Consider the following 25,313-nt stretch of genomic DNA (forward strand, 5'->3'; position numbering starts at 1 on the left):
CAGTATAAAGAATTCATTAAGAGACTTAAATAAAAATTTCTTTACACATCATTCAGGAATAAATATAACATCACAAAAAATACATTCCGTTTAAAAACACAAACCATTCATGGCGAAAAAATTTCACAATTTGCTGGTAGTTAATTTATAATATATATATATATATATATATATATTGCATATTCAATATATTTGCACCTATACCCCATCTCTAACCATCCTTCACTCTCTCCATATGCTCATGCATCATCTATCCACTCACTTTTCCTGTTCTTCTGTCTCCAAGGCTCACCCTGATACCTTGTCACCACCACCTTTATCTACCTTTCCAGCTCCACTCCAATTACTCCTACCCATTCTTGAATAATGCAAGCAGCCATGTATCTTCCCTATAACAAGAAACCTATTTTAGTCTTTGCCTTCATCTTTAAACATTTACTAAGTAACATAGAGCTGCCTCTCTCTACAGGAGTCCTGCTAATTCCAAGGGTATATTTGTCTTGCTAGCAACATGGTGACCCCACTAGTGGTGATGCTACAAAAACGAAAAGCACACAATACAGTCTGTAAGAGGTTGTTGTTAGGAAGGGCATATAGCTACAAAAATCATGCTAAAGCAGACAATGGAGTACAAGAGTACAATGCAGTCTTCTCAGCCATCAGATCTGGTCAAACCACCCAATACATTGCAGAATGGAAGATGGACATAAAAAGATGATGATGATTATATATATACATCTATCTTTTTTTCTATGGTTAGATGCTGTCCTGTCATCAATCCAGGCTAGTTTCCAAGCAAAGACATGTTTTTGTCAACTATTGTAAATATTTACAATATTTACGTTTACCAAATACACTTACAATGCTTTGGTCAGCCCAGGGCTATAGTAGAACACACTTGCCCAAAGTGTCATGTGATGGGACTGAATCCAACACCATATTGTTGGAAACAAACATTCTAACCTACACAGCTATGCCTGTGCATATATATGTATGTGTGTGGGCCTTTGAGTTTGCCCCACCACCACTGCTTGACAATCGGCGCTGGTGTATTTATGTCCCCATAACTTAGTGGTTCAGCAAAAGAGACCAACAAAATAAGTATGAGGCTTTAAAACAAATTAGTACTGGGGTCGATACATTCAACTAAAAATTCTTCAAGGCAGTGCCACAGCATGGCCGCAGTGTAATGACAAACAAATAAGAAGAATAAAAGATATATAAATATATTTGCACATACACAATTATAGATATTTAGATAAATTAATAACTGCCCACTTAGTTACTTTCACCAAACACTGACAGCTTATTTATAAGATGACCTATCATCAATATTCAGATATAATAATGAAACATCTCATTTTAAAATCAATCTTAATTCATACTTGTGCTACCAGAAGGTATAACAATGGGAAGTTCAATCACACTAACCTTTGCCAGTTCAAAGCAACATTACTACTGAACACTGATAACAAAATTAGCAAAGTTGCTTTCAATAAAAATAGCTTTTAACAGCAGGTTCTTGACATATTGTTCATGGTTAGCACCTCCATCCCTGTTCATCACTTGCTACATTTGCCTCAACCCTCCTGGCACTCTCCCCTCATGCTTGTATAACCTCCTCCCTCCATCACTCCTGGTCCACTGGCTGCATTATCACTTGATTCTTACCTTTTTTCCCCAGCTACTTCCACCCACCCTTATATAAATGTTGTGTATCTTCTCTATGTCTGCTTATTACTGGGATAAAATCAACTTTCCAGCCTCTCAAATATCCCCCCCCACCACTTAATTGAGAGGGCTTTTCTCTTTTTCCTTTTCTTGTTCTTTCCTGTCTTGCAAAGTACTTGGCAACTCATTAGTGCTGGTGGCATGAGAAAAGCAACCAGTACACAACGATGCCAAAGCTGATATGGAGCATGATGCAGCCTTGTGGCTCACTGGAGCCTGTCATACCATCCAACCTATTGTCAGCATGTAAAACAGACACTAAATGATGATGATTGATAAGGAACTTAATAAAATGTAAAAATGTATTAGATGCTAGTGATGTATAGAATCATCTAAGCTTTTCTGAATTAAGATGCTTAAATATCTATTGAACTGTACTTAATACATCTCCTACAAAATGATTACATAGTTATGATTGATGTTAATAATGACCTAGCCTAAGTTTGACAATATCACTTGTTGTCAACTAAAATAGAATTAATCAAGTTCTTTTTGACAATACTCTTCAAAGATAGATAAGCACATTGGAATACTCATTAACAAAGTATCATCAATTTTTTAATACGATTATAATTTTCTGGACAATTAATCCTATTTACAGTATTTATATCTACATAATATTTGATGAGTTTGATCTCTCATCATCCTCAGGTGCCTTATTTTAATGACCTAACAGATATGGACACTATTATCTTTAATCTATATGTATAAGAGAGAGTTTGTGTGTGTGTGCACATACATATGTTCCTTATGCATTTGAAAACTGAGTTGCTGATTTTGATGTATGTGGTATCGAAACATTCAGCAATCTTTTGGCTACCAAATAAATTTTATTTTCATTTACATATTTTCTATGTTATCTCAACAACCAGCTTTAGTTATTTGAAAGACATTGCTCAACAACGACCAGGTTTCATTAGAAAGTGAAAATAGTTTCACACTTTCAATTTGAACTAAAATTACAAAGTGTTGCATTACGAGAGTGACAATGTGTGAATAATGGAAGTAATGTTTCTCCGAATTAGTCACATCTGTACTATATAATAAAGAAAGCTGCTAATCATCTATCTATATATATTAGGTCATCCTATAAGTAATGCCGTTATTTTCAATTGCATGAACTGTAAGTCAGAGGGAGATGGGATAAACTATCTGCATCAACTTGCTATAAAAGCAGACAGTAATCTAACTTTGTCCTTATTCTTAGTGCAAGTCTTGAAGAGTGCAGTTCGATTTTAACAGTTATTTTTCCAAAGCTATAATGGAAGTGGCAAAGGAGCATATTCGGCATATTTTGCTTTATGAGTTCAATAAAGGTAACAATGTAAGAGAAAGTGCAAGGAATATTAATGTAGTATATGAGGATCGGACAATAAGCACAAACCAGTCTCAACTGTGGTTCCAAAAATTCTGAACCAGAAACTACAGCCTAGACGACAAGCCTTGTCCTGTAAGATCTGTAGAGCTCAATGAGGATATCCTGCAAAACCTGGTGGAACAAAATCCCATCGTAACTGTTGAGGAAGTAGCAGAGAAGCTTGGATTTTATCATCAACCAGTCATTCAAATCAGTGCTAGAAGAAAAGCGGCCATTTTTGGTTTTATAATGAAAGGTATCTTCCATCAGGATAATGCTCAGCCGCATACAGTGAGGATGACATTCCAAAGCCCAGACATTGCCTCATCTGATTATCATTTATTCTGCAGTCTTCAAAATCATTTGAACAGAAAAAATATGAATTCTGTAGACAAGGTCAGAATAGTAGTGGAGGAGTATTTTTCATCACGGACAAGTGAATTTTGGAAGAGGGGCCTTGCAAGTCTACCAGATAGATGGAAGAGCATTGTAGAAAATGAAGGAGAGTATGTTTAGATTAAAAAATAACTTTGTTTATCTCAATTTTGAAAAATAAAAGAAGTATAAAAAAAACTGCAATATTCATGGGATGACCTAATAAAGGCTACCAAGCAAACTACGTTTTTGGCACAACTCTTTCTTATTATTAAAATAGCATCAGAAACGAGGTTGGGTCGCACAATTTTGAGGTCATTTTCAGGCAATATTTCTATTTGCTTCTAATGTTTCACTTTTGTCCAATGTTTTAAGCATGTGTAAAATTCTACTTGGACAAACATTTATGAAAATGTACACATGAATATTGTATTAAAATAAGCCACAACCCAAAAATTTCATTAAAAGACATCCATATCTCTATATGTTATGAGGAAACAGTCATTCACTCTCTCTCTCACATGCACACATACATAGAAGAAGATGTATGCATGTGTATTTATGTATGTGTATATGAAGGATGTGTGTGTGAGAGAGAGGGAGAGAGAGAAAGAGCGAGTGAGTGCCGCTTACACATATACACAAAAAAAATACATACATGACAACACACATCTTCACTTACTCTCTCACACACACACATCCATTTCATATACATGTACATACATCTTTCACTTTCTGCTCTCACTTCAAAGCAAATGTAGCCTTTTTGCTTTCTCCTCTCTTTCAATTTTTGCTCTCTGGGGGAAAGGGTATTAAGTGTTTCTTTAAGAAAAATTAAGCTTCAAAAAAATATATATATATTTCCCAGATTTGCAATCTCTATTTTTCTATGTGGATAAAAAAAAAAAGATTCAAAAAAAGTTATAACTTAAATTGCAGTGGGGACGGAGGGAAATTAAAATTTTGAAAGCATGATTTCTGGGGAAAATCATATTGACCCCTTTTATACGATGAAACAATACACAGTTTGTGATCCCTCTTAAGAACAGAAAGCACTATCATGCAAATTGTACCTTCCCCACGTTCACTTTTAAACAAACAATAACTTCCATTACACCAGTAATCCAGTTCACTATATACCAGCTGTGCTGATTCTGCCGATAAGAAAGGAACAAATAATATAATGTAGCTGTAGGTCATAACACCAAGGCAATGCTGAGATGCATTGCTAATTTAGAAATAAAGTTTCCTAATTTAAATTCAGTCTGAGACTATGGACACACAGAAATAAAGAAATAATATTATGATGACAAAGTTGAACGCATAGTGTAGATATAAATATAGCAAATATGCACGCTAAAGATGAGGCTAACAGTTCATAAAATTATAATCTTTATTAACAACCCATCTCAAATATTCAGAGATTTAATAATTTTTCATACAAGTTACAATGATTTACATTACAGTAACTTTCCATAGATCTAAACTCTACTTCATCTCATTTGACCTAATCATTTACTGCAGATCTTCAATCCCCAATTTATAGTACTGTTTATGAAGCATACACTATACACTTATATTACATATCCATAACTGTAGAATTGTCATTTCTTACCTCCAGACAATAATTTTTATGCTCAGTACATGATGTTCAAACTTTCATACAAGTTAATACTTAATATCCTGTGGACTATATTTAACTAGCCTTTTTCTCCCTCAAATTGTTGCAAATAATATACTTAGACATTAATTTTCCATATTTTGATATGATAACCATAACATTTCTGACATAATACACATTGTCCTATGACAAGTGAAGTCTTTGACATAAACAAAGATATCTTCTTTAAACATTTTCCAGTTTGTTTGACAGATTTCAATGCACCATTCTTTTAACTTACAATGTGTTTTTTTTTTTTTTTGCTCTACTTAATTACAAAACAAAGTCACTTACCTCAGCTAGATGAATTTTCATAACCCTTTACAATTAAATCAATTCTACTTTGAGTAAAGCCAAGTGAAACCGTATTTGTGGCCATTGCCAGTGTTATGTAAATGGCAACCATGAAATCATAGTTGTGGTCATTGCCAGTGTCATGTAAATGGCACCTGTGCCAGCTGCATATAAAAAGTACCATTACACTCTTGGAGTGATTGGCATTAAGAAGGACATCTAGCCAAAGAAACTATGCCAGATCAGACTGGAACCTGGTGCAGCTCTCTGGCTTACCAGTTCTAGTCAAACTGTCTAACTCATGCCAGCATGGAAAGCGGACGTTAAATGATGATGATGAACTTACGCCCATTCTTCCAAGACAAGATCTTATCCTGATATTCTTTGACAGAGAACTGATTCAATGAAAATTAGATTAACTTACAAGCCTAGTTGATCACTTAGTCCTGAACTCTGGACTATAACAATGGAAAAAAAAAGGTTGAAGATAGAATTATGATGAACAGCCAAAACTACATTAAATCTCACACTTTTAATAATTCACACAACATATCAAATAAGAAGAGCTTAAGCCAGACACGAGCTACCTTTTTTGAGAAGTGGGCTGCATAAAACATGACTTGTCATCAGGCAGGTTGCACTACTAAAAAAATTCAAGCTAATTTTTCATTAGGTAGAAAGTCCTATGGGTTACAGGTTAATCATGATTAGCTCAAATAGTAGTAGCATTTATTTGCTGTTAAAATATTATTATATCAATAATATTCTTCATACCACTGAATATTTTTTTTAATAATTAATTCAGATACTCTAATCATTCAGCAAATATATTCATAGTATTTATCAAAGTATTGAGATCATTTCTTTTGCAGCTTCATTTATTTCCTTCTTACATCTCGTGAATATTCTGAGAATGAGTATAACTCTAACTTGTTGATGGTCTGTCAAGAAATCAACTCCTCAGACAGCGTACAGACAATGAGAATCTGGCATATTCCCAATTACAACAGCAACATATGCCATTATTTTGGACTGCAGAAGCTTTCAAGTTTTTTCTTAGAAAAAAGCTGCTTTTATATTCAGGTAGAATTCCTGTTGTAGAATTTTAAAATCAACTGCTACTCTTTAAAACAATTCAAATTTCCTAAGATAAATCAGTTTTGGTGGTTCTTTCTAAATCTATCATTGAGATATACTGACGGAAGTAATCAGATATCTTTGAAGACAACAGCAAGAATGAATAAGTTGGACATAAAAGTATTGTAATTCTATTCTGCCGAAGTAGACAGATTAATTAAGAAGTGGGTTTATTTTTCTCCAGTTAAAATGTATAAAATGTTCATAAGTTACATATGGAAGTTGCTCGGAAGAACCCCAGTAGATTTTACTGCCAAACCAATACTACATACCTCTAGTCTTCCACTGTTTACTCCAGTCAGAAAAAGAAGGAAAAAAAAAAACAGAAACCATCCCTATTTGTATTTTGTTAGGTGTCTTAAGTCTTTCATAATACAATGTCAATGGAAGCTTTCACTCCATGATATAAAATCTATCATAACAACTACAGAACAACTCAAAGATTTTCTGTGTCAATGTACATAGTAATTATTTAACTTTGAATTTAATTATTCATCAGATAAAATCTGTAGATGATATACTTTAAGACAATGGATATATAATGTAAATTTAACTTCTCCACAATTTGTGACACTTTGTGTTGTAGCTTTACTGTTTCTAATTATTAAAATACCAAGTTGTAAGCATGACTCAACTTCAGCTAGTATTCTTCTATAAACATCAAATCTTGTCTTATTTCAGGCCTAACTTTTTGTTAGCTTGCTTTTATTCTTGTAACACTAACAACTAAATTTCAATTTATTTTTAATGTTATTCACAGAATTTGAAATAAATGCTTAAATCTTTTACCAGCTGGCATTAATATTTCTAATATCAATTTATCCTACAACCTAATTTTTCTCTCTCTTCCATATGCAATGCATTGTAGCATGAACATTCTTAAAAATCACAGTATACATCCAAAGCTTACAAAATTGTAGTTGGACCAAGATTCTAACAACAATCCTAAATTAGTAGCATCCACTAACTCTCATTAGTTCTAATCTAAGCACCAAGTAGATCACCACAGTAAAGCAACATAGCAGATGTTATTTAATCTGATGTCAATCCTGATTTAGTAGAGCTATTGTCAAAGGCATTCCAACCATGACCACCTGTTTTATCTTTTCTTCTTTACTTAGGAGTCTATGTAAGAATATATTCTCCAGAAATACATAGAGTGATCTGAAGGAAATTTAATTACTATTTCTAACAAAGTCAAGTAGACATGTTAGAGTACATCTACAATCATGAAGATGTACTCTGTAATTCGGATAGGCAAACCTGAAAGATCAAGCACTGCCAAATTTTCAAATTCAAACACATGCATGCTATCATTTTATACATTACTTTCATTTTAAAAGCATACAAAAAAAAAACAACTTATATTAAAACACAAAATATATTTGGGCTTTATATTTGATTTACCATGTGTTATCTACAACAACTTGTGGCAAATGTTATAAAATAAGTGGTAAACTATCACAGGACTGAGTCAATGACAACTTTATTCCTTGACTTAAGCAGTTTCACTTCACCTGTATTATTATAATAATGAAAAAAAAAAACATGAACATTACATCATAGTTTACCACTTTGACAAATATTTCAGTTCAAATGTACATTTTCATGATTTAGTAATATACAGTGGTCTGAGAGGGTCTGTGAAGGCCATAAATACTGATGCTTCCTCCAGACTGAGCAAACAGACAAGAAAGTTGATAAAAGTTTGTAAAATAAAATAAGTTTGGACTATCAGAATTCATCTCTACCCATGGTACATGAAATAATTTTATTCTAATAAAGAGTTTCTAATGCTAATGTCTAATCTGTACCAAGTTTGAAGTAGTTTTATATTATATAAGCTTCTTTAACCATACATGTGTTATTTATTAATGTGGAATACATTACATTTCAGACAGATTTGTCCTTAGAGAATTCTGGATTTTCTTTTCATAATTTTTTTTTATATATATAATGAAAACCAGTTAACATCATATTTTAAGTAAAAAGTATTTTTTAATATATCAAGAGATATTTCAATAGCAGTATTTTACTACTGTACAGGAGTCTACATATAGTAGTTGTTAACAATTTTTTAATGAAGACCTTTTAACTTTTGTTAGAGGATGAATAAGAGACCTACTTTGAAGGTTATGAAGTCAGTCATGCTACACATTCAAATGATTGCTTACCTGTGTGAACAATTCAGATGACCCTTTCTTTAATGTATTAAAGCGAAAGTTAACCAAAATGTTTGCACCATAAAATTTTCTATCTTAACCCTTTAGTGTTCAGATTAATTTGTCAAATGTAATGCTTATCTGTTCACATTAATTTTGATTTATTCAGGTTCAAGTGGGATGTTCACAATATTTGCTTGTAACTTTGTTAATTTTCTCCATACAGATTTGAAATTTTGTAAATGGGTGCTTATATGCCAGTGGTTTATAGTTACGTAATTTTAGCTGATCTTTCTGATTAAATTTGACTTTCATGGGCAGGTAAATTTAATTAACAGGTGTAAAAACAATAACACTATGAATAAACACTAAAATTCATATTCTTAATACATTTTACCTGTTTGATTTGTTAATAAAATTATCCCAGATGTCAACTGCCAACAATTTTACATTTTTCAAGATGAGGTACATTAATTTGAATTAATTAAAATACAGGTAGGGAAGGCACATGGCTCAGTGATTAGAGTGTCGAGCTTACGATCGTGAAGTTGTGAGTTCAATTCCCGGACCGGGTTGCATGTTGTGTTCTTGAGCAACACACTTTATTTCATGTTGCTCCAGTTAACTCAGCAGTAGAAATGAGTTGCGACATCACAAGTGCCAAACTGTATCGGCCTTTGCCTTTCCTTTGGATAACATCAGTGGTGTGGAGAGGGGAGGCTGGTATGCATGGGCGACTTGCCCGGACTTGTGCCTTGGAGGGTAACTTTCTAGGTGCAATCCCATGGTCATTCATGACCAAAGGGGGTCTCCTCCTCAAAAAAAATACAGGTGTAATTGGTACAAGATTTTATTCTTTCTCTATATTTCACTCAAACATTTTCATTGAAAATGAAGTACAAAACTCTTTTACTAGTCAATATACCACTGGCTATGTACTCTTATACAATTTAATGAGTTCATTTACGTAACAGAATGCATCTAATAAAAAAAACTCATTAATAGGTGAGACAAAGGTGAATACAGGTGTGTAACATACTGAAAATTAATATGTATTTATAATAAAATGAAAAGTAATATATGATAAAATAATAGTTATGACATATTTCTGTCATGAAACTGCCCAAAGCACCCTTTACACAAGGGCACTTTGCAAAAGGAACACATATACGAAGTCTCAATCTGATACCCTTTTGCAGCTTTTCTTTTTTGCAGTGAAAACAGTCTGCAAACTTTTTTCCTTCCATTTATTCTTCCACTTTATGGAAGTCAATATTTTCTCTGTTGACATCCACCTCAGTTAATTTTGCTTTTCTCCCAGTTCTGTGCTTTCTGGAAGAAAAGCCCTCATGTAACTGAGATGTGATGTCAACCTGAAATTTCAAATGGTCGTAGTCCTTTGGTAGCAGAGGTACCTTGTGGCTTTTTACATATACAACATATGAATTAACTATAATTAAATTAACTAAAAACCACAAAATGTGACACCACCATTTCTTCCCAGGTTGACCAACTGGGTAATAATACCGGATATTGGTCAGATTTATCAACCCCACTCATATATTTGTTATAACAAATATTCACTAGGGGTTTTCCCTTAGTAGACAGAAATAAAATCTGTCTTTTGTCTTTGAAAGCTGTAGCTAATAAATTTTCCTTTAGCATTTGAAAAATGACCCCTCTTTTTAAAAATTTTGTTTTCATTTCATGGGGTAACTTTTACAGTTTGCCTATAACAGTATTGCATGTGAAAGTACTTACATGGGCAAGATTTTTTGCCAAAGCCACTGAAGAAAAAAAACAGTCAAAATAGAGGTGTCGGTGCTGATGGTGAAATGGTTCAGTAAGGGACTATACTACATCATGTCCCAGTCCATATGGTCTGCTTCCATTATATTTCTTACTTGTGTAAACATCGAAGTTTACACAATATCCAGTGTCTGATTCACAAACTTCCCATACCTTGATCCCCCCATTTAGTGGGTTTGGCAGGCATGTACTGCCGAAAATGTACTCTGCCCTTATAGCCTATCATGGCTTCATCTACACTGAGATTTTTCCCAGGTACATACACTGTTTTATAACTACTAAGGAGTAAATCAATTACAGGATGTACTTTGTACAGGGGATTGTAGTTTCGGTCATTTTTGCTGGGGCATTAGAAGAATGAATTAAATGTAAATACTGAGATATACAGATCACCATACCTTATATCAGGACTCCAGTAGTTCCACAGTCGAGGCAGCTGTTTAACACCAAACATAATATTGATTGTAAAAAATGCTCTCATTTCCGCAGTACAAGCTGGCTGCCATAGTGGATTGTTTCTTCCGTGAATAGAAATTATATGTTGTGCATATTTGTTTGTTTCCTCCGTAACATTTTCAAAAAACTTTCCAGTAAAAATAAAAATAGATAGCCCAATGGTTGAGCATCAGGAGGTAAAATGTGTTGTGGACCAGAGTTTTCTGTGAAATTAGGAATAGTGATTGGTGTTGTAAGCTTTGACCATGTTGCCATGTTTATATCATTTTCATCACTTTCATTTTTATCACTTTTGTTCTCAAAATCTTCCTCATCCAACAAATATTCACTAATATCGATATCAGATTTGTCCGAAAACAAAATACTCGTTTTCATTTATATTTTCTATATTATCAGGAGTAAAACCTTCAGAGTCAGAATCGCTACTTACTGACACCATTCCATTAAAAACTAAGGTACAGACTTCTCTTCAAACTTTCAAAAAAACCATTATTTTCAAAATTGATGTTGCTTACATTAAGACCAGCTGATTAAATATTTTTCTTTCCTTTGTAAAAATAAATTTCATCCAAGCTGTTCAAAATGTTAACTTGTAATTCAAATGGTTAATTACCAGAATATCTCTTTAAAATATCTTCTCAACTTGCTTAATGGGGATCCCAAATAATATTACCATCTACTAAATATAATTCTGGAACTTTGTCACTCCTAAGCTAGCAGTTCTCTGACCATAAAATGTGTTTCATCCAAGAATACTAAATTGGTGACTGACACCATTCTCCAAAGGTCTACCTGTTTGCATTTTTCACATAATCCAAAATCTCAAAGTTTGCAAGAGATTTAGATGCTTATATTTCCTGGAGGAATCATCAACTAAGAGGTAATTACCTATCACTGCAAAACATGAGATGACCATCAGGAAAACAAAAAATGCTTTCATGTACCATATATCCTGCAAACTTTCTCACCTCTCCAATCACAGCCGAGTATTCTGGTCCTTTGTCAAAAGGCTTCTATATCTAAGATGAATCCTTAAATCACCATTGTTAAATCAAGGAGACTTTCTAAGTAGCCCTTGCATATATAAAGCATCCACATTTGACTCCTACTTGGCTTCCAACTCCACTCAGCACACATAACAAAACCCCTTCTCTGTTCAACCTGTCCCATTACATCAGATATATCCAGTCACCAAGTGTGAAACTTAACTGATTACATCAATCCCATTACTCTCCAAGAATATATTTCAAAATTCCCATCAATCTTGTCTTTCTTGCTTTCTGTAAGGAATTATCCATATGAAAATATGCAATAGTGAGTACTGTTCTCAAAAAGAGGTAGCCTTTCTGACTCTGCACACTAAGAATCTATCACAAGACAAGGGAGCCTCTATGTGGTTGTTTGACATTCTAGAAATAGTCAAAGCTCCCTCAAAGTATGCTTTACCATCTTAAAAAAGAATACATTGGATAAATTGCTTTTAGGTGACCTGGACATAAAAAAAAATCTACAGAATAGTCATAATTGGAATGCTTTTGATCAGAACTTTGCTTGATTACAACTAACCTAGGACAAAACAACATCTCAAAAATAAATGGAAACAATCATAAACAACCACTTTCTTTATGTACTTCAGTTTCTAACAATGACTATTTACACAGGCATTATTTTCACAGTTTCAGCAACTCATGTTTGATTTGCATTGTTTTCATTAACAAAGATCTTGACAACTGACCAATAAAAACAAGACAGCCTGGTCTTTTTCAATAATGCCAATTATTAGATATAACAAAGAAACAGTCTTGCAAACACTTCCTAACTCATTACATATAAACAACACAAATTAAAACACTAGTCATCATCACTACAATCTCTGATGATCGCTCATCAAATTCATAATTCATGTTGTTGCTAAAACTGCATTTCAAAAACAATGCTTCTTCTCCTGAAAATCTAGTACATTCTTCAGTTTTGATCAATTGCTTATTTGCCACAAAGCTCATACATGAGACTGTATTACTACAACTCAACTACAACAACAATACAAATTTTCTAGACTCTATAATACAAATTGTAAGATTCACTTATCAATCAACTACAACTCCAGCTTTATATATGTTCATCTAAACTAGTGAGCTACATATCCCCTCCACCCAAATGTGTCTCACCCTTCAGGCCCTGCGCTAAACATTTACCCGAATCAATCAACATATTTCCAACTTTCTAGAATTCTCTCCTTATTCATAATTTTTTTTTTTTTTTAAGTGTTGCCCTTATATAAGTTTAACCTGAATATCAACTAATTTAACCATGTCAATGTGGAAAAGCCAGCAATTATGGGCACCTGTTGTTCTCCTAGAAAATAATTTCTAATATAGGTACAAAGTCTGAAATTTTATGGGAAGGAGTAGTTGATTACATCTTCCAGTTCTCAGCTGGTACTTATTTTATCGAACCTGAAAGGATGAAATGTAAAGTTGACCTCGGCAGGATTTGAGCTCAAAATGTAAAGTTGGAAGAAATGCTGCTAAGCATTGAGTCTGGCTTGCTAATGATTCTGCCAGAAACCTTAAATGGTTTAAAATTTTGGCACAAGGCTAGCAATTTTAGGGGGGGGGAGTTAGTTGATTATGTCACACTCCTCCCCTTCAAACTGTACTTATTTTATTGATCCTGAAAGGAGGAAAGACAAAATCAACCTTTGGAATTTGAATTCAGAACCTAAGAACCAGAAAAACACCACCAAGTTTTCGTCCAACATGCTAACAATTCTGTTGGCTTGTCACCTTCCTTCTAAATAATAAAAGATAAAAAAGTAAATGCTTTCAGTGGCACCAGTGACTATATGTTTATGGTACTTTAGTTTGTTAAAAAAAAAAAATTACACAAACTTGCTGTATTTTTGTTTTATGATATTTTCGATGTTTCTATTAATACAAGCTGTGCAAATTAAAACCAAGTTGCTAAAGTTGTGAGAATATTGCCTGTGTATGGGAACTTAAGGAGAGGTGAAAGGTGGTATTATGTTGTTCCATTGTTCTGGAACATTATCATTATTATTTTAATGTTCACTTTCCCATGCTTGCATGGATCAGGCAGTTTATCAAGGTAGATTTTCTCTAGCTGGATACTTTTCTTGTTGTCAACCCTTACCCATTTCTAAGCAAGATATTTCCCCATAGCCTTACATATTTCCACAGAATATTGGAAACAAGTGACACTCATTTATGTCTGTCACATGATGTGAAGATGAGGAGATGCAAACATACACATACTCACACATATATATGCATATATACAGGGTGCGGTGAATAGACTGTCTAAATTAAGCAAAAATGAAAATAACACTGACATCTCATTTTAACAGATATATTTACCAAAATTACAGAAAAATATCTTGAAATACTAGAGAGTAAATTTATTCAATAAAACTACCATTGGCTTTAACCACAGCCTCCAAACGACTTTGGAATCTCCTGCAGCTCTTCTGGATGGTCTTCTTGTTTAAGTTTGTGAATCCTGCCATAATTCTTGCCTTCAGTTCATCTTTAGTGTTACAAAGAGTTTGTTGGTCTTTTGCTCAACTGCACCCCACACATAATAATCAAGGGGATTGCAGCCTGGGGTGTTAGGTGGTCAGATGTTAGTGATGATGTAGTTACATAAATTGTCTGACAGCCATGACTGGGTTCTCCTGCTTGTATGGCATGGTGCAGAGTCCTGTTGCCAGACATAGGGTCTTCCAGCAGCCGCCCTCTTCACTCAGGGCAGCACTACCTCCTCCAGGCACTTGATGTAGCCTCCATGTTGAATGTGAGGTTGTGTGGGAAGATGGAGGCATAACGTTGCCATTACTAGTGATCACTTCAAACACCATGATGTCGACTGGATGTTTGATTTTTATCACTTTCGGTACATGTCCTCAGATTGACACCCAAACACTCTGAAATGTTTGTATTGGAGCTTTCAGCGTTAATACCAAGAATTACAGCATGTTGTTTCTAAATGTCTGGCAGAGTGAATTGCATCATGGTGCTGTTTTTTCTCACAGGTGGTGCCCAACTAACCCTACTATATTGCGTAGTTGACAAAATCAAAAACAAGCAATGTGTATGCATGAAATTAAAAATATAAAATGGTGATAATTTACCCATCGCAACCAGTATATATACATATATATATACACATATATATATGTGTATACACACACACACACACACATATATATATATATATACCCACACACATATAAAATAGGCTCCTTTTAGTTTCTATTTCCTAAATCCACCTACAAGGCTATAATAGAAGACACTTGCCCAAGGTGCCAAAAAATTACCTTTTCATATTGTCAGTTTACAGTATATGATTACGATTATTCTCTGGATTTTTCCAGCAGTATTTCTTTTTCTATTATTAGATGCATTGAAGATAATTTCTTGTGTAACATGCAGAAGTGGTGCAGTCTTGTTCTAGATTTTCTGCTTAGCTTTTAATACAAATATTTAGAAATAAAGAATATTGTCAATGTAATGAGAGTCTCTCAAAATAGAAAAATCAACTTGAAAGTGATAATGGAAGCGTATGGGAAATAAGTTATATCTTAATGTACCATATTGCTTTAAATCTGTAAGTAACTTGTTATTTATAACAAGTGTCACATACAATTTCTCATAATACAGTTTATTAATTCACAAAACAGAGACAAAATACATAAAATTACCAAGTTTCAGTGATTTTCCCATTGTTCTAGAGCAACAGCTCTAGAATATTACAAATAATATTGACAGGTATACTGTGATAATGTTACTATGTAAGGTTAAATATTGACAAAAAGTTTTATCTCGGCTAACCAATATTTACTACAAAGTGTTTGCATGATTTAAAATATAAATCCATTTTATAAACAACATTCAAGATAATTAGTCAAGAGTATTATTTTCATATCAATAAAATAGAGTAAAATGATATTTATCAAAATAGTTTGGATTCTATATATTTTTTAGCTAGCTGTCATATTGAAATGTATCAGCTGTGTACCAATGTGGTTAGCTGGCAAGCAAATGCAAAGAAGAGAAAAAGTTATATTTACTGAATATCAATTATTATATTTAGTCTAGTGTTTATTCAAATACTGCAATTTACAGGTGTGAAAATGACGACAGCTTGGCATATAGTCAGACCATCATAAATAAGCCACAAAAGATGATCATTTCAAAAGAAAGGGAAGCAAAGGTAGATTTCTTTCAATAGTAGATCAGAGATAGTTAAACATTTCTACTGGTGGAAAGAAAACTTCAGATAATAATAGAAACAGCAGATGCTAGAGAGAGTGGATTCTACATAAATATAGGCATTTTCTTTAAAGAAATAGATGTAACATAAGAGAATAGACTAAACAGAGAAGGGCTACAAATAGAGGACAAGAAATTTGAGGTCTGTGTTTTAGAAGATAGAAAGCAGATTTAAGATTGGGCCAAAGTCCATGGATGTTAGTGTAGAGATGTAAAAATAGTTCAGCTGATTGTTGTTCTTTTTATTAAAATTTTCCACTTTTTTTTTAGGTAAATAGGGGAGCAATGAAAAACTATGCTCCGTAAGGTGCTGTTATATTGATCAAAAATGACCTATTCCAGTATATTTTAATGAGTTTAAAAGGATAGACTAGTAAAATGAACTTGATATGAGTTGAAATAAAAACTGTGAAGTCCTTTATGTGTCATTTTTTTTTACAACTACTTCTATACAATCAACCATTACCTTTTATATTTTCAAAATTGAAAATATAAAAATTCCTACATTTATCTGTACAAATTATTAACATCTGAACAAGAGCCAGTTTCTAATTTTCAACTAAGTAGATTAAGGCAGCAATGTCATATGACACCTAACATTCAACAGGGAAGCCAATAGCTGCTATATGTTTACTGATTAGGGAAGTAAAATAAGTGATATTTAATTTAAGATACATTAATCGTAAACTAAAACTACTAGCACAGATAAAATCAGGTTGCAAGTACATCTGTATACTTATGAAATTTACTTCACAATCACATGGATTTGGGCTTGTTCCCCATTCTATGGTACGTCAGATATTTGACTTCTACTATAGCCAAGGACTAAGCAATGCCTAGTGAAATGAATTAGTAGATGGAAACTGAGAAAAGCTTATCATATGTATCTAAATCTAACTATATATCTATGTGTGTGTGTGTGTGTGTATCCAAGCATATGTGTGCCTGTTGTTCCTATGTGTCCTTATTCACACTGCTCAAATAGAATTGGTGTCATTATCTACAGTCTCTGGTAAGAAATAATCAATAGTTTTAGTTTGTTCATTACTTTCAATGTGTGAGGACCAGTGAAATGAAAATATCTTACTTAGAAAGCAGGCAATGGTTGGTGACAAGAAAAGAAAATCCTTAAAAAAAATCTGCACTAGCAAGTTTCAATTAAGCCATGCCTGCATGGAAACGGACATTAAAAGAATGTGATCATGATAATGGTGATAAAACATTGTTAATAATTATCTGGTATTGTTCTTCTCATGGATTGATCTTGGGAACTATCCTCAGTGTAATGAACCCTTCCCTGACCATATTTGAAAGAACTTTGTAAAATAACATTTTCTTTACAGAGTTGATACGTAGAACATATCAAAAACCTCTTACATAAAATTATGAAGGAAGGGTTAAATTTGGACAGTCAATGTAAGACAAGTTAATTATAACTAGCTACTTGGTCACAAACCAGCATCCAACCTAACAAATACATACACTATGTTGACATTTTCATAACTCTCTACCAGGTTTCTTTACTCTATGATTATATGCCTGCTTCCTATAATACTAAACTCAATCTAGCAATACCTTAATTTCTAAGGCTCTGACATTCATAAATCATCCATGTCTTTTTATTAAAATTTAAGAGAAAAAAATATACTCTTTGATATTTCATATATGAATTTTCACTACATTATTGTAAAACAGCATCAGAAACTATATAAGGAACCGCCTTGTCTTTTAATAATAATAATAATAAAAAAAAAACATGAAGAGGAGACGTTGCCAATGAAATAAAGGTCACTCAAACTAGAAGGATAAATTTGAAACTGATGATAGAAAGGTGTGGGAGAAGGGTACAGTTAGTGCAGAATTGGAAGAGATTTGAGTATTTGGTAGGAATACTTTACAGGGAAGAAACTTTCGCATGGTGACAGTCCTAAAAATGAAGAAATTGATTTAACATATGGTATAACACTTAGAGAGAGAGAAACAATACTGGTGTCAATAAAATGATAAATGAGCTTATTGAGTAACTTAAGGTGCTAGTTGAGTTCAACTTGGAAGTTCATTATAATAATGATAATAGGCACAGCATAAAACTATGCCAGTGTGTGATGATTTTTAGCCAAGAACTTAATGGTGGAAAGTTTCCTTTTGACTATAGTGTAGAATGCCAGTGACCAAAATATCAAAATATTCAGGCCTTATAGAGAATTGTAGTAAAGGTCTGCAGTATCTTTTGATACCAAAGATTAAGTGGTAAAATTCAAGATGTCTAATGAAAATCTATTAAGTTATATGGTCATAAGCAGAGGGTGTGTGATGTGATACTTCTTTCTTGAAAATATACCAATTGTGTTTTGGTAGTGTGAGCAGTCCCAGGTCAGCCCTGATTGAAATTCAAGCCATAACATTCTTATCTATCAGGGGATCAATGTATCCTTCCATAGTTAATAGGGTATGATTTGAAAGAGAATTGGTTGCTATGTTTGACAAGTTAAGCAACTGTATAGAGACTCTCCAATGTTGGTGTGAAAAAAAAAAAAAAAAAGAACGTACTATAAAAACATCAGAGAATAATGTTAAGGTCCTCAACAACCAAAGAAGTTAATGTTTAGAGAGAACTATTGACATTAGAAGCACACAGAATGTGCCATCATGTCTGTTTTCTAACATGATAGGAATTGGGAAGTCAGCTTTGTAGCTTTCTTACTTGGAATACAAAATTATTTGATGAAAAAGCAAAAAAAAAAAAAAGCATAATAGGTAACAAATATTGGTTTTAAATTTTGGCACAAGTCTAGCAATTTCAGGGTGGGGTGGGGTGTAAGTCAATTATAATGATCCCAGTGCTCAGCTGGTACTTATTTTATCGACCCCGAAAGGATGAAAGACAAAGTCAGCCTTGGAAAAATTTGAACTGTAAAGATGGATGAAACACTACTAAGTATTTTGCCAAGCATGCTAATAATTCTGCCAGCTCACTGCCAGCTCACTTTACCGAACATGAAAAAGAAAACTTACAAATAAATTTGTGCCTTATTTCCAAACACATAATCAATTGAAATAGTATGACTGATTGTATCCAATTTCAATTATAGCATTAACTTTCAGAGTTTCAGTAAAAATTATTTCACTAATTTAATTGGTCAATTTCTCTAAAAGGCAATAAATGAAAAGGGAGGGGATGATTTTAGCATATATTGAGGATAAATTACAACTGTCATCATAACTAAAGATTAGAACATTATTTTAGTTTTAATCCCAACTTCATGAATATTTCACGATTTTTGTTTTTTAAAATTCAGCTCAGTGTAAGAAAAAAGAAATCAAATGAGTAGAACTGATATCCCCCAAAATCTTTTAATATTCTATAGGGCATAAAAAAAAAGAAAGAAAGAAAGTTAATTAAAACAATGACTGATTTAAAGTGAAATTATTTAAGGTATTGGAACCAATCAGCAGCATAAAATTATCCCTTAAAAGAGATAACTTTAGAAAAAAAGTTCAGAATACAAGAGAACAAGAGCAACATTTTATTTCCGGACAATAAAACATACACTGAGATGGAGAAAATGATTGAGATGAAAATATATCGCGAAGTTTAGAAATAATAATGAAAACTTGTATATTTTGGGGGAGTGAGGGGGATGAGGAACATGGAAAAAGTCAGCATATGGTCAACACGGAAATTTTTTTTCACAGACTGGAAGAAGTAAAAAGTATTTGTGAAAACTTCAGCATTTTTGATTGTGTCAGCAGAAATTATTCAAGTTAGAGAATGCCTAATATTCCCTCGACACAAGTTCTAAAAGCTTTATAAAATGTATGGAATTCGAAATTATAAAGATATTATCATCATATTTTTATATATATGTTTAAAAAAATGTCTGAAACCTGAATTTAAAATAATATCGTTGAATCAGTATCTCCATTCAAACAAAATATTTACAAATATAAATGGAAAAAAAATCTTCATAGTATCTTGCAAATCGTGTTTATAATAATAATACGTTGGCATTACTGAATACTGAAACTATAAACAACTGTAGACTTTTAGCGTGTGTGTATGTGTGTGAGTGTGTGTATTATACACATTTTCTTTCTGTTGTTAATCGGGTTCTATTTTATTCTATCGCTTCAAACAAACATTTCAGTGTTTATCTGTCAAATATTCATTTACAAATATTCCGATGTACATATCAAGATACGGTGTGTTGTTTGTGAAACCTCGGACCCCACCCACCAAAAAAAAAACTCTAGATATATTAACGGGGAAATTTAAGGAGAAAAAAATTGTTTACTCATTACCTATCGATTATATAATTTATCTTAGTCTCTAACAATTAAAATCAAACATAATAGGATGCTGGAATAAAATACATATAGAAACATGTTTATGGTTGGTTTCAGGAAAACATTTGTTAAAAAGCAAATAATCCAGACAACAGAGGTAGCAACATAAGTGAAAAGATAAAAAAAATAATAAAAGGGATAAATCAATTACAAACGCTCACCATAACAGGCACACCTGACCACCAACAACAACTAAAGCTGTCATTCTTCGATTCTGTTCAGCTTTGTCAAGTGTAATGCTTCCACGTCAACAAAAATTAACGGAAACAGATGGGAAGCATTTCAATGTATGGATGACCAAACTAGTTACAAAATTAAGTTTTTATTCGTGCTGAAATGATACTGTTTAATATAGCTTAAATTTATTTTGGATACACTTCCCGGTCTCTCTCTTTCTTTTTATACTGGAAAATTATTATTTTTTTTATATTGCTCGAGATATTTCAGTGAATTCACCATTTTCTTCTATTCCACTGAATTTTTAAAACGTTTATTACTTCAGTCATCAGGTTCCTTTTCTTTGAATTTCAAGCCTTGCATTTATATTATCAAATATTTTTATTACTTGTTTAACCAGAATCAGTCCCGTTCCAACAGACATATAATCGAAGGCGTTCCAGCCATAACCATCATGTCCTTTATCTAGGACTGTGCTATCACATAACGTCTTTTTTATCTTATTTTTATTTTATTTATTTATTTATTTTAGTGTAGGAAACATTTGGATCTGATTTGAGGGTGATTTGGCTCAATGGGAGCTGACGTCTGTAGAGAACTGAGATGTCGCTGTGGTAGGCCCCTTCATCCCACAGGTCTTTGCGGTCTGTCTTGCGCCTAAATGTTGGTCGTTTCGCTCGTTGCACCGGCTCGGATTAATAACCCTCAGTTCTGGAGGCGGCGGGATTATCTCGCAGTGATAGAAAGAGGCCAGTTGGGCTTACCCTCTGTTTCTGGGGTAGGTGCCTCATTTGCGACATCACAGTCTGTGACTCTTTGGTCCCTCCCTAATCTTGGATGCTGCAGTAAACCGCTAAGTTCTTGTTATCGTTGGCAGCTTGCCTCACAGAGATGTTAGGTGATGTCCCTGAGGGTGCTTGGCTTTTTCAACAGTTTAGCCGTGGTAATGCTGCGAGCGTGCTGGCTTGCTTCAGTAGGTTCCGTTGGATCTACTGGTGTACTTGTGATGTACGACCAATTGAAGCACTTAGTATTACATTGATGTTTTTAAAAAATTTTCTCTTCTGCATTCCTTTTTTCCTCTCTCCCCTTCTCTTTTTTCTCCTCTTTTTTCTTTTCTTTGTCTTTCTTTTGTAAGAATATATGGAAGAATCATGACTATTGTTTAGGATTTGTATTTTAATGTGGTTTTGTATTACGTATTATATATATATAATAAAAGTTTATCAATAAACAAAACAAACAAAAATTAGTTGATCAAATTTTCAAATAGGATCTCCTTTGGATTACGCAAAACCACAAATTTGCAGGGAAAGGATATAGTCGATCGAATCTACACGAGCAATACCAGATACCAAGGCAAAGCTGATCCTGGTGGAATTTAGAAGGAACTAAATAGTGTACGTAATTAACGTAATCAATCCGGCATTCTAAGGTTTCCAACACTCAACTACTTTATTAAAAGAAAACGATATTACTGATGAGGTTCATAAGAATTTCATGCTAATCCGTTTTTTAAAAATATTTTATTAATTTCTTATTTATCTATTGAATATTTTTCAAGGGAAAAGATAAGAAGTACTCCCTTTGCAGGCCCTTCACATACTACTCACATAGATGGGTTTATATTCTGCTGATTTTTCTTTTTCTCTGATTGATGCTTATAAGAAAAATACGAACAAAGTTCAACAGCGCAGCAGTTCTGGGATAGAAAAGTTTGAGTAAGGTGTCTAAAGCGTGATTGTAAAAGGAATAACTGCAGTATATCGTTCCTTTTAAGATACATTGTCATTTTATAAGATTTTGCTGGCAAATTTTAAAATCAACATAAACATTCATTTACATGATTAAACAAATAAAATGTGAGAAGTTTGGAATAGTCTGAATTTTAGTCTTGCGATGTTCTGGGTTCAAAGCCCTACGGGGTCGATTTGGCCTTTCGCCTCTAAGGTCAATAAAATATATTTAAGTTAAATACTGGGAGCAATGGTGCCGACTAAATTCTCTCTTCTTTCAAAATTGCTAGCGTTGTGTTGGCGTCTTCTGTCAGTGATGTGAGACCAATGTTGTCCCGTGGTATGTAACTTTCACAGCCTTAACTAACATATTTCGTATGCTCACATAAATGTATCCATATTTATGTGCACCAGAGTGCACCATTTATTGCGTATAGATCACGTGTGTCTCAATGTTTTCAATTTATTATTTGTCTAACCCCCAAATATACCGAAATGTAAGTGTAAATTTCCGTAATGAATATTGAAAAAGTAAAAAAAATATTACTGTGAAGCTGGTTGCAGAGAAACTCTTCCTTGAGGAAAATGGTGATATAGAAATTTTTTTTGATAGAGTTAAAACTAATCCTTTGTTGGACACCTCTGCAAAGGTGTAAATAACATCGCTTCAAAACAAGCAAAACATTGATAATTATAGAAATTTACACCGTACATTCGATGGTATATTGTATATATGTTGAAGTTTCTCTCCTGTCTAGTCTAGTTCTGTACGACAGGGGCTTTTGATGGCGTCACATGGTGGATTCAGTCAAAAAGCAACCGTTGAGGTTTCTTTGTAACTATTAGTAGTGTGCATCCCAGCACACTGTTCGGGCTGTTAATGCAGCTGCTGCTTGTGAATGTGCATTGTATTATTTTATGTCTGTAGGAGTGAGGGGTGTTTTGGACTTGTAGCATTGTTCTGGGATGTTGTAAATGTGGTTGTTGTTTAACCACGGATCAACACTGACTGAACAAGCTTTAACCACTACACTTGTTTTCATTTTTTTAAAAACACGATGTATTTAAAACTACACTATTCTTTGTGTTTCATTTTAAAGTTGGCTGTGATTTAAGAGAAATTTAGTTACAATTTCTTGTGAGGTCTATATCCATAGATGAACGAAACAAAATTACTCAAAATAAAGACCACTTAGAAAATATGATGGCTCAGTTTGTTGGCACATACCTAGCTCAAACACTGACAGTATCTGACAGTCATCTTCAGACAAACAGACGTATGTGTGAGCCAATACGAGGGCTTGAACTACAATGCTGTATCACAAATAGATTCATTAACATCAGTTACATCTGTACTATTCAACACGTCTAGAGTATATCTTGTGATTAAATCAATTAGAAGCTTTTATGAATATTCAGGTTATACTTTGGAGTAAATATAAAAACTGAAAATTGCCGTTATGTAAATAAGCCGAAGCATTTCAATCTGATCAGGAACAAAGCTACGATTTGTTAAGTTGTAATGAGAAGGAACATTTACTGAACTTGTTTTTCTGCTTCGTAAATGTTTAAAGAATGGAAAATGCTGAGCAAGAAAGGTCAAGATGATGCAACTTTGATTCCTATCAATTTGTAAGCACCCATTAGTAGGTTAAAACCTCAAAGATGACTGCTATTGCATTGCAACAAGATCTGTTTAAAATAACGACCCAGTTGCCTCGTACCACTTTATACAGCTTCTTATGTATCACCAACATAGTTTTAAAAGAATTTTTTTGTCGAATGTGTAAAGGACCGTATGATGAGAGATAATGAAAGTTGATGTTGGACAACTCACGGTCTTTAAAATATATGTAAGATGGAATGCGACATGTGTGCAGGGAGAAAAGAGAGAGACACAACAGTGTAGAATGCTTATGAAAGATTTATTGATATATTTACATGTATCTGTGTGTGTAAGCATAGGTGTATGCGTGTGCGTTGTACCTATATAGCAATGAAGATGAAGACAGGGAAAGGAGTCTATAATGAGAAATTAGATGTTCATGGACACAAGAACAAAAATACCAGTTCATGATCAACTGTACACGGGTTACTGCGATACTGTATCACGACATTGTGGATGTAATGCGGAGCCGGTTGCCGTGCGTGAAGTTGTAGCTGTGATGCTGCTGCCTGGGTCACTTTCGGATGGAATTTAAAAAATTAAATGATTACAATATAAGAAGTCTGTGGGGTTTTATTTAACCCGCCGGTTTCCTCTTTTGTTTCTTTTAAATTTCCCTTTTTTTCCGAAGTTTGTTTTTCCTTTTCTCCTTCCTTTAGCTTTGACCGGCTACACTAGCACGGTCCCATTTATTCTCAACATCCTTACTACAGTCATCCATCTTTTCGCGAACACTCTTTGAGGCAAGCACTTTTTCTCTAGACGGATCTTTCTTAGTAGGCGGTAGTTGAAATAACTAATCAACCCACGTCCAGAGTTAAAGCTGCCTGTCTCAATTCCCCTTCCACGCGTCGTCCATACAGTGTCTTTCAATATGGCTACTACACAGAAAAAGGAAGCCTCTCTTTCCTTGTTAAAGGAGAAGGCAGTATGATCTTAATGATGGACTCAGCCGATAGCTGTACTCTTTCTGTCTCCGACATCAGTTGTTCGACATAGGCTATCAGTCCCACTAATTCCACACAGTGCACAAAGGTGTACGCGATAGTTTCACTGACGCGCCCGCACCTCAGGCATGTGGGTGAGGGGACGTTAAACTCGTGTCTCGACAACCT

At 33.7% G+C, this 25,313-nt stretch overlaps 2 protein-coding genes across 3 annotated transcripts in view; one reads left to right on the forward strand and one right to left on the reverse strand.

Annotated features, from left to right (window-relative positions):
- The window catches only part of LOC106878269 (sugar transporter SWEET1), a 52,583-nt gene extending 31,687 nt beyond the window's left edge, over window positions 1-20,896 (reverse strand). For both annotated transcript variants that reach the window (XM_014927443.2, XM_014927442.2), the window contains exon 1: window positions 20,781-20,896. The gene's annotated coding sequence lies outside the window, so the exon portion shown is untranslated. The remainder of the gene's footprint in view (window positions 1-20,780) is intronic.
- The window catches only part of LOC106873157 (Na(+)/H(+) exchanger beta), a 288,856-nt gene that overhangs the window by 98,312 nt on the left and 165,231 nt on the right, over window positions 1-25,313 (forward strand). The gene's annotated exons all lie outside the window — the stretch shown is intronic.

This window comes from Octopus bimaculoides, chromosome 1 (assembly GCF_001194135.2).
Source record: "Octopus bimaculoides isolate UCB-OBI-ISO-001 chromosome 1, ASM119413v2, whole genome shotgun sequence".
Classification (NCBI taxonomy): Eukaryota; Metazoa; Mollusca; class Cephalopoda; order Octopoda; family Octopodidae; genus Octopus; species Octopus bimaculoides.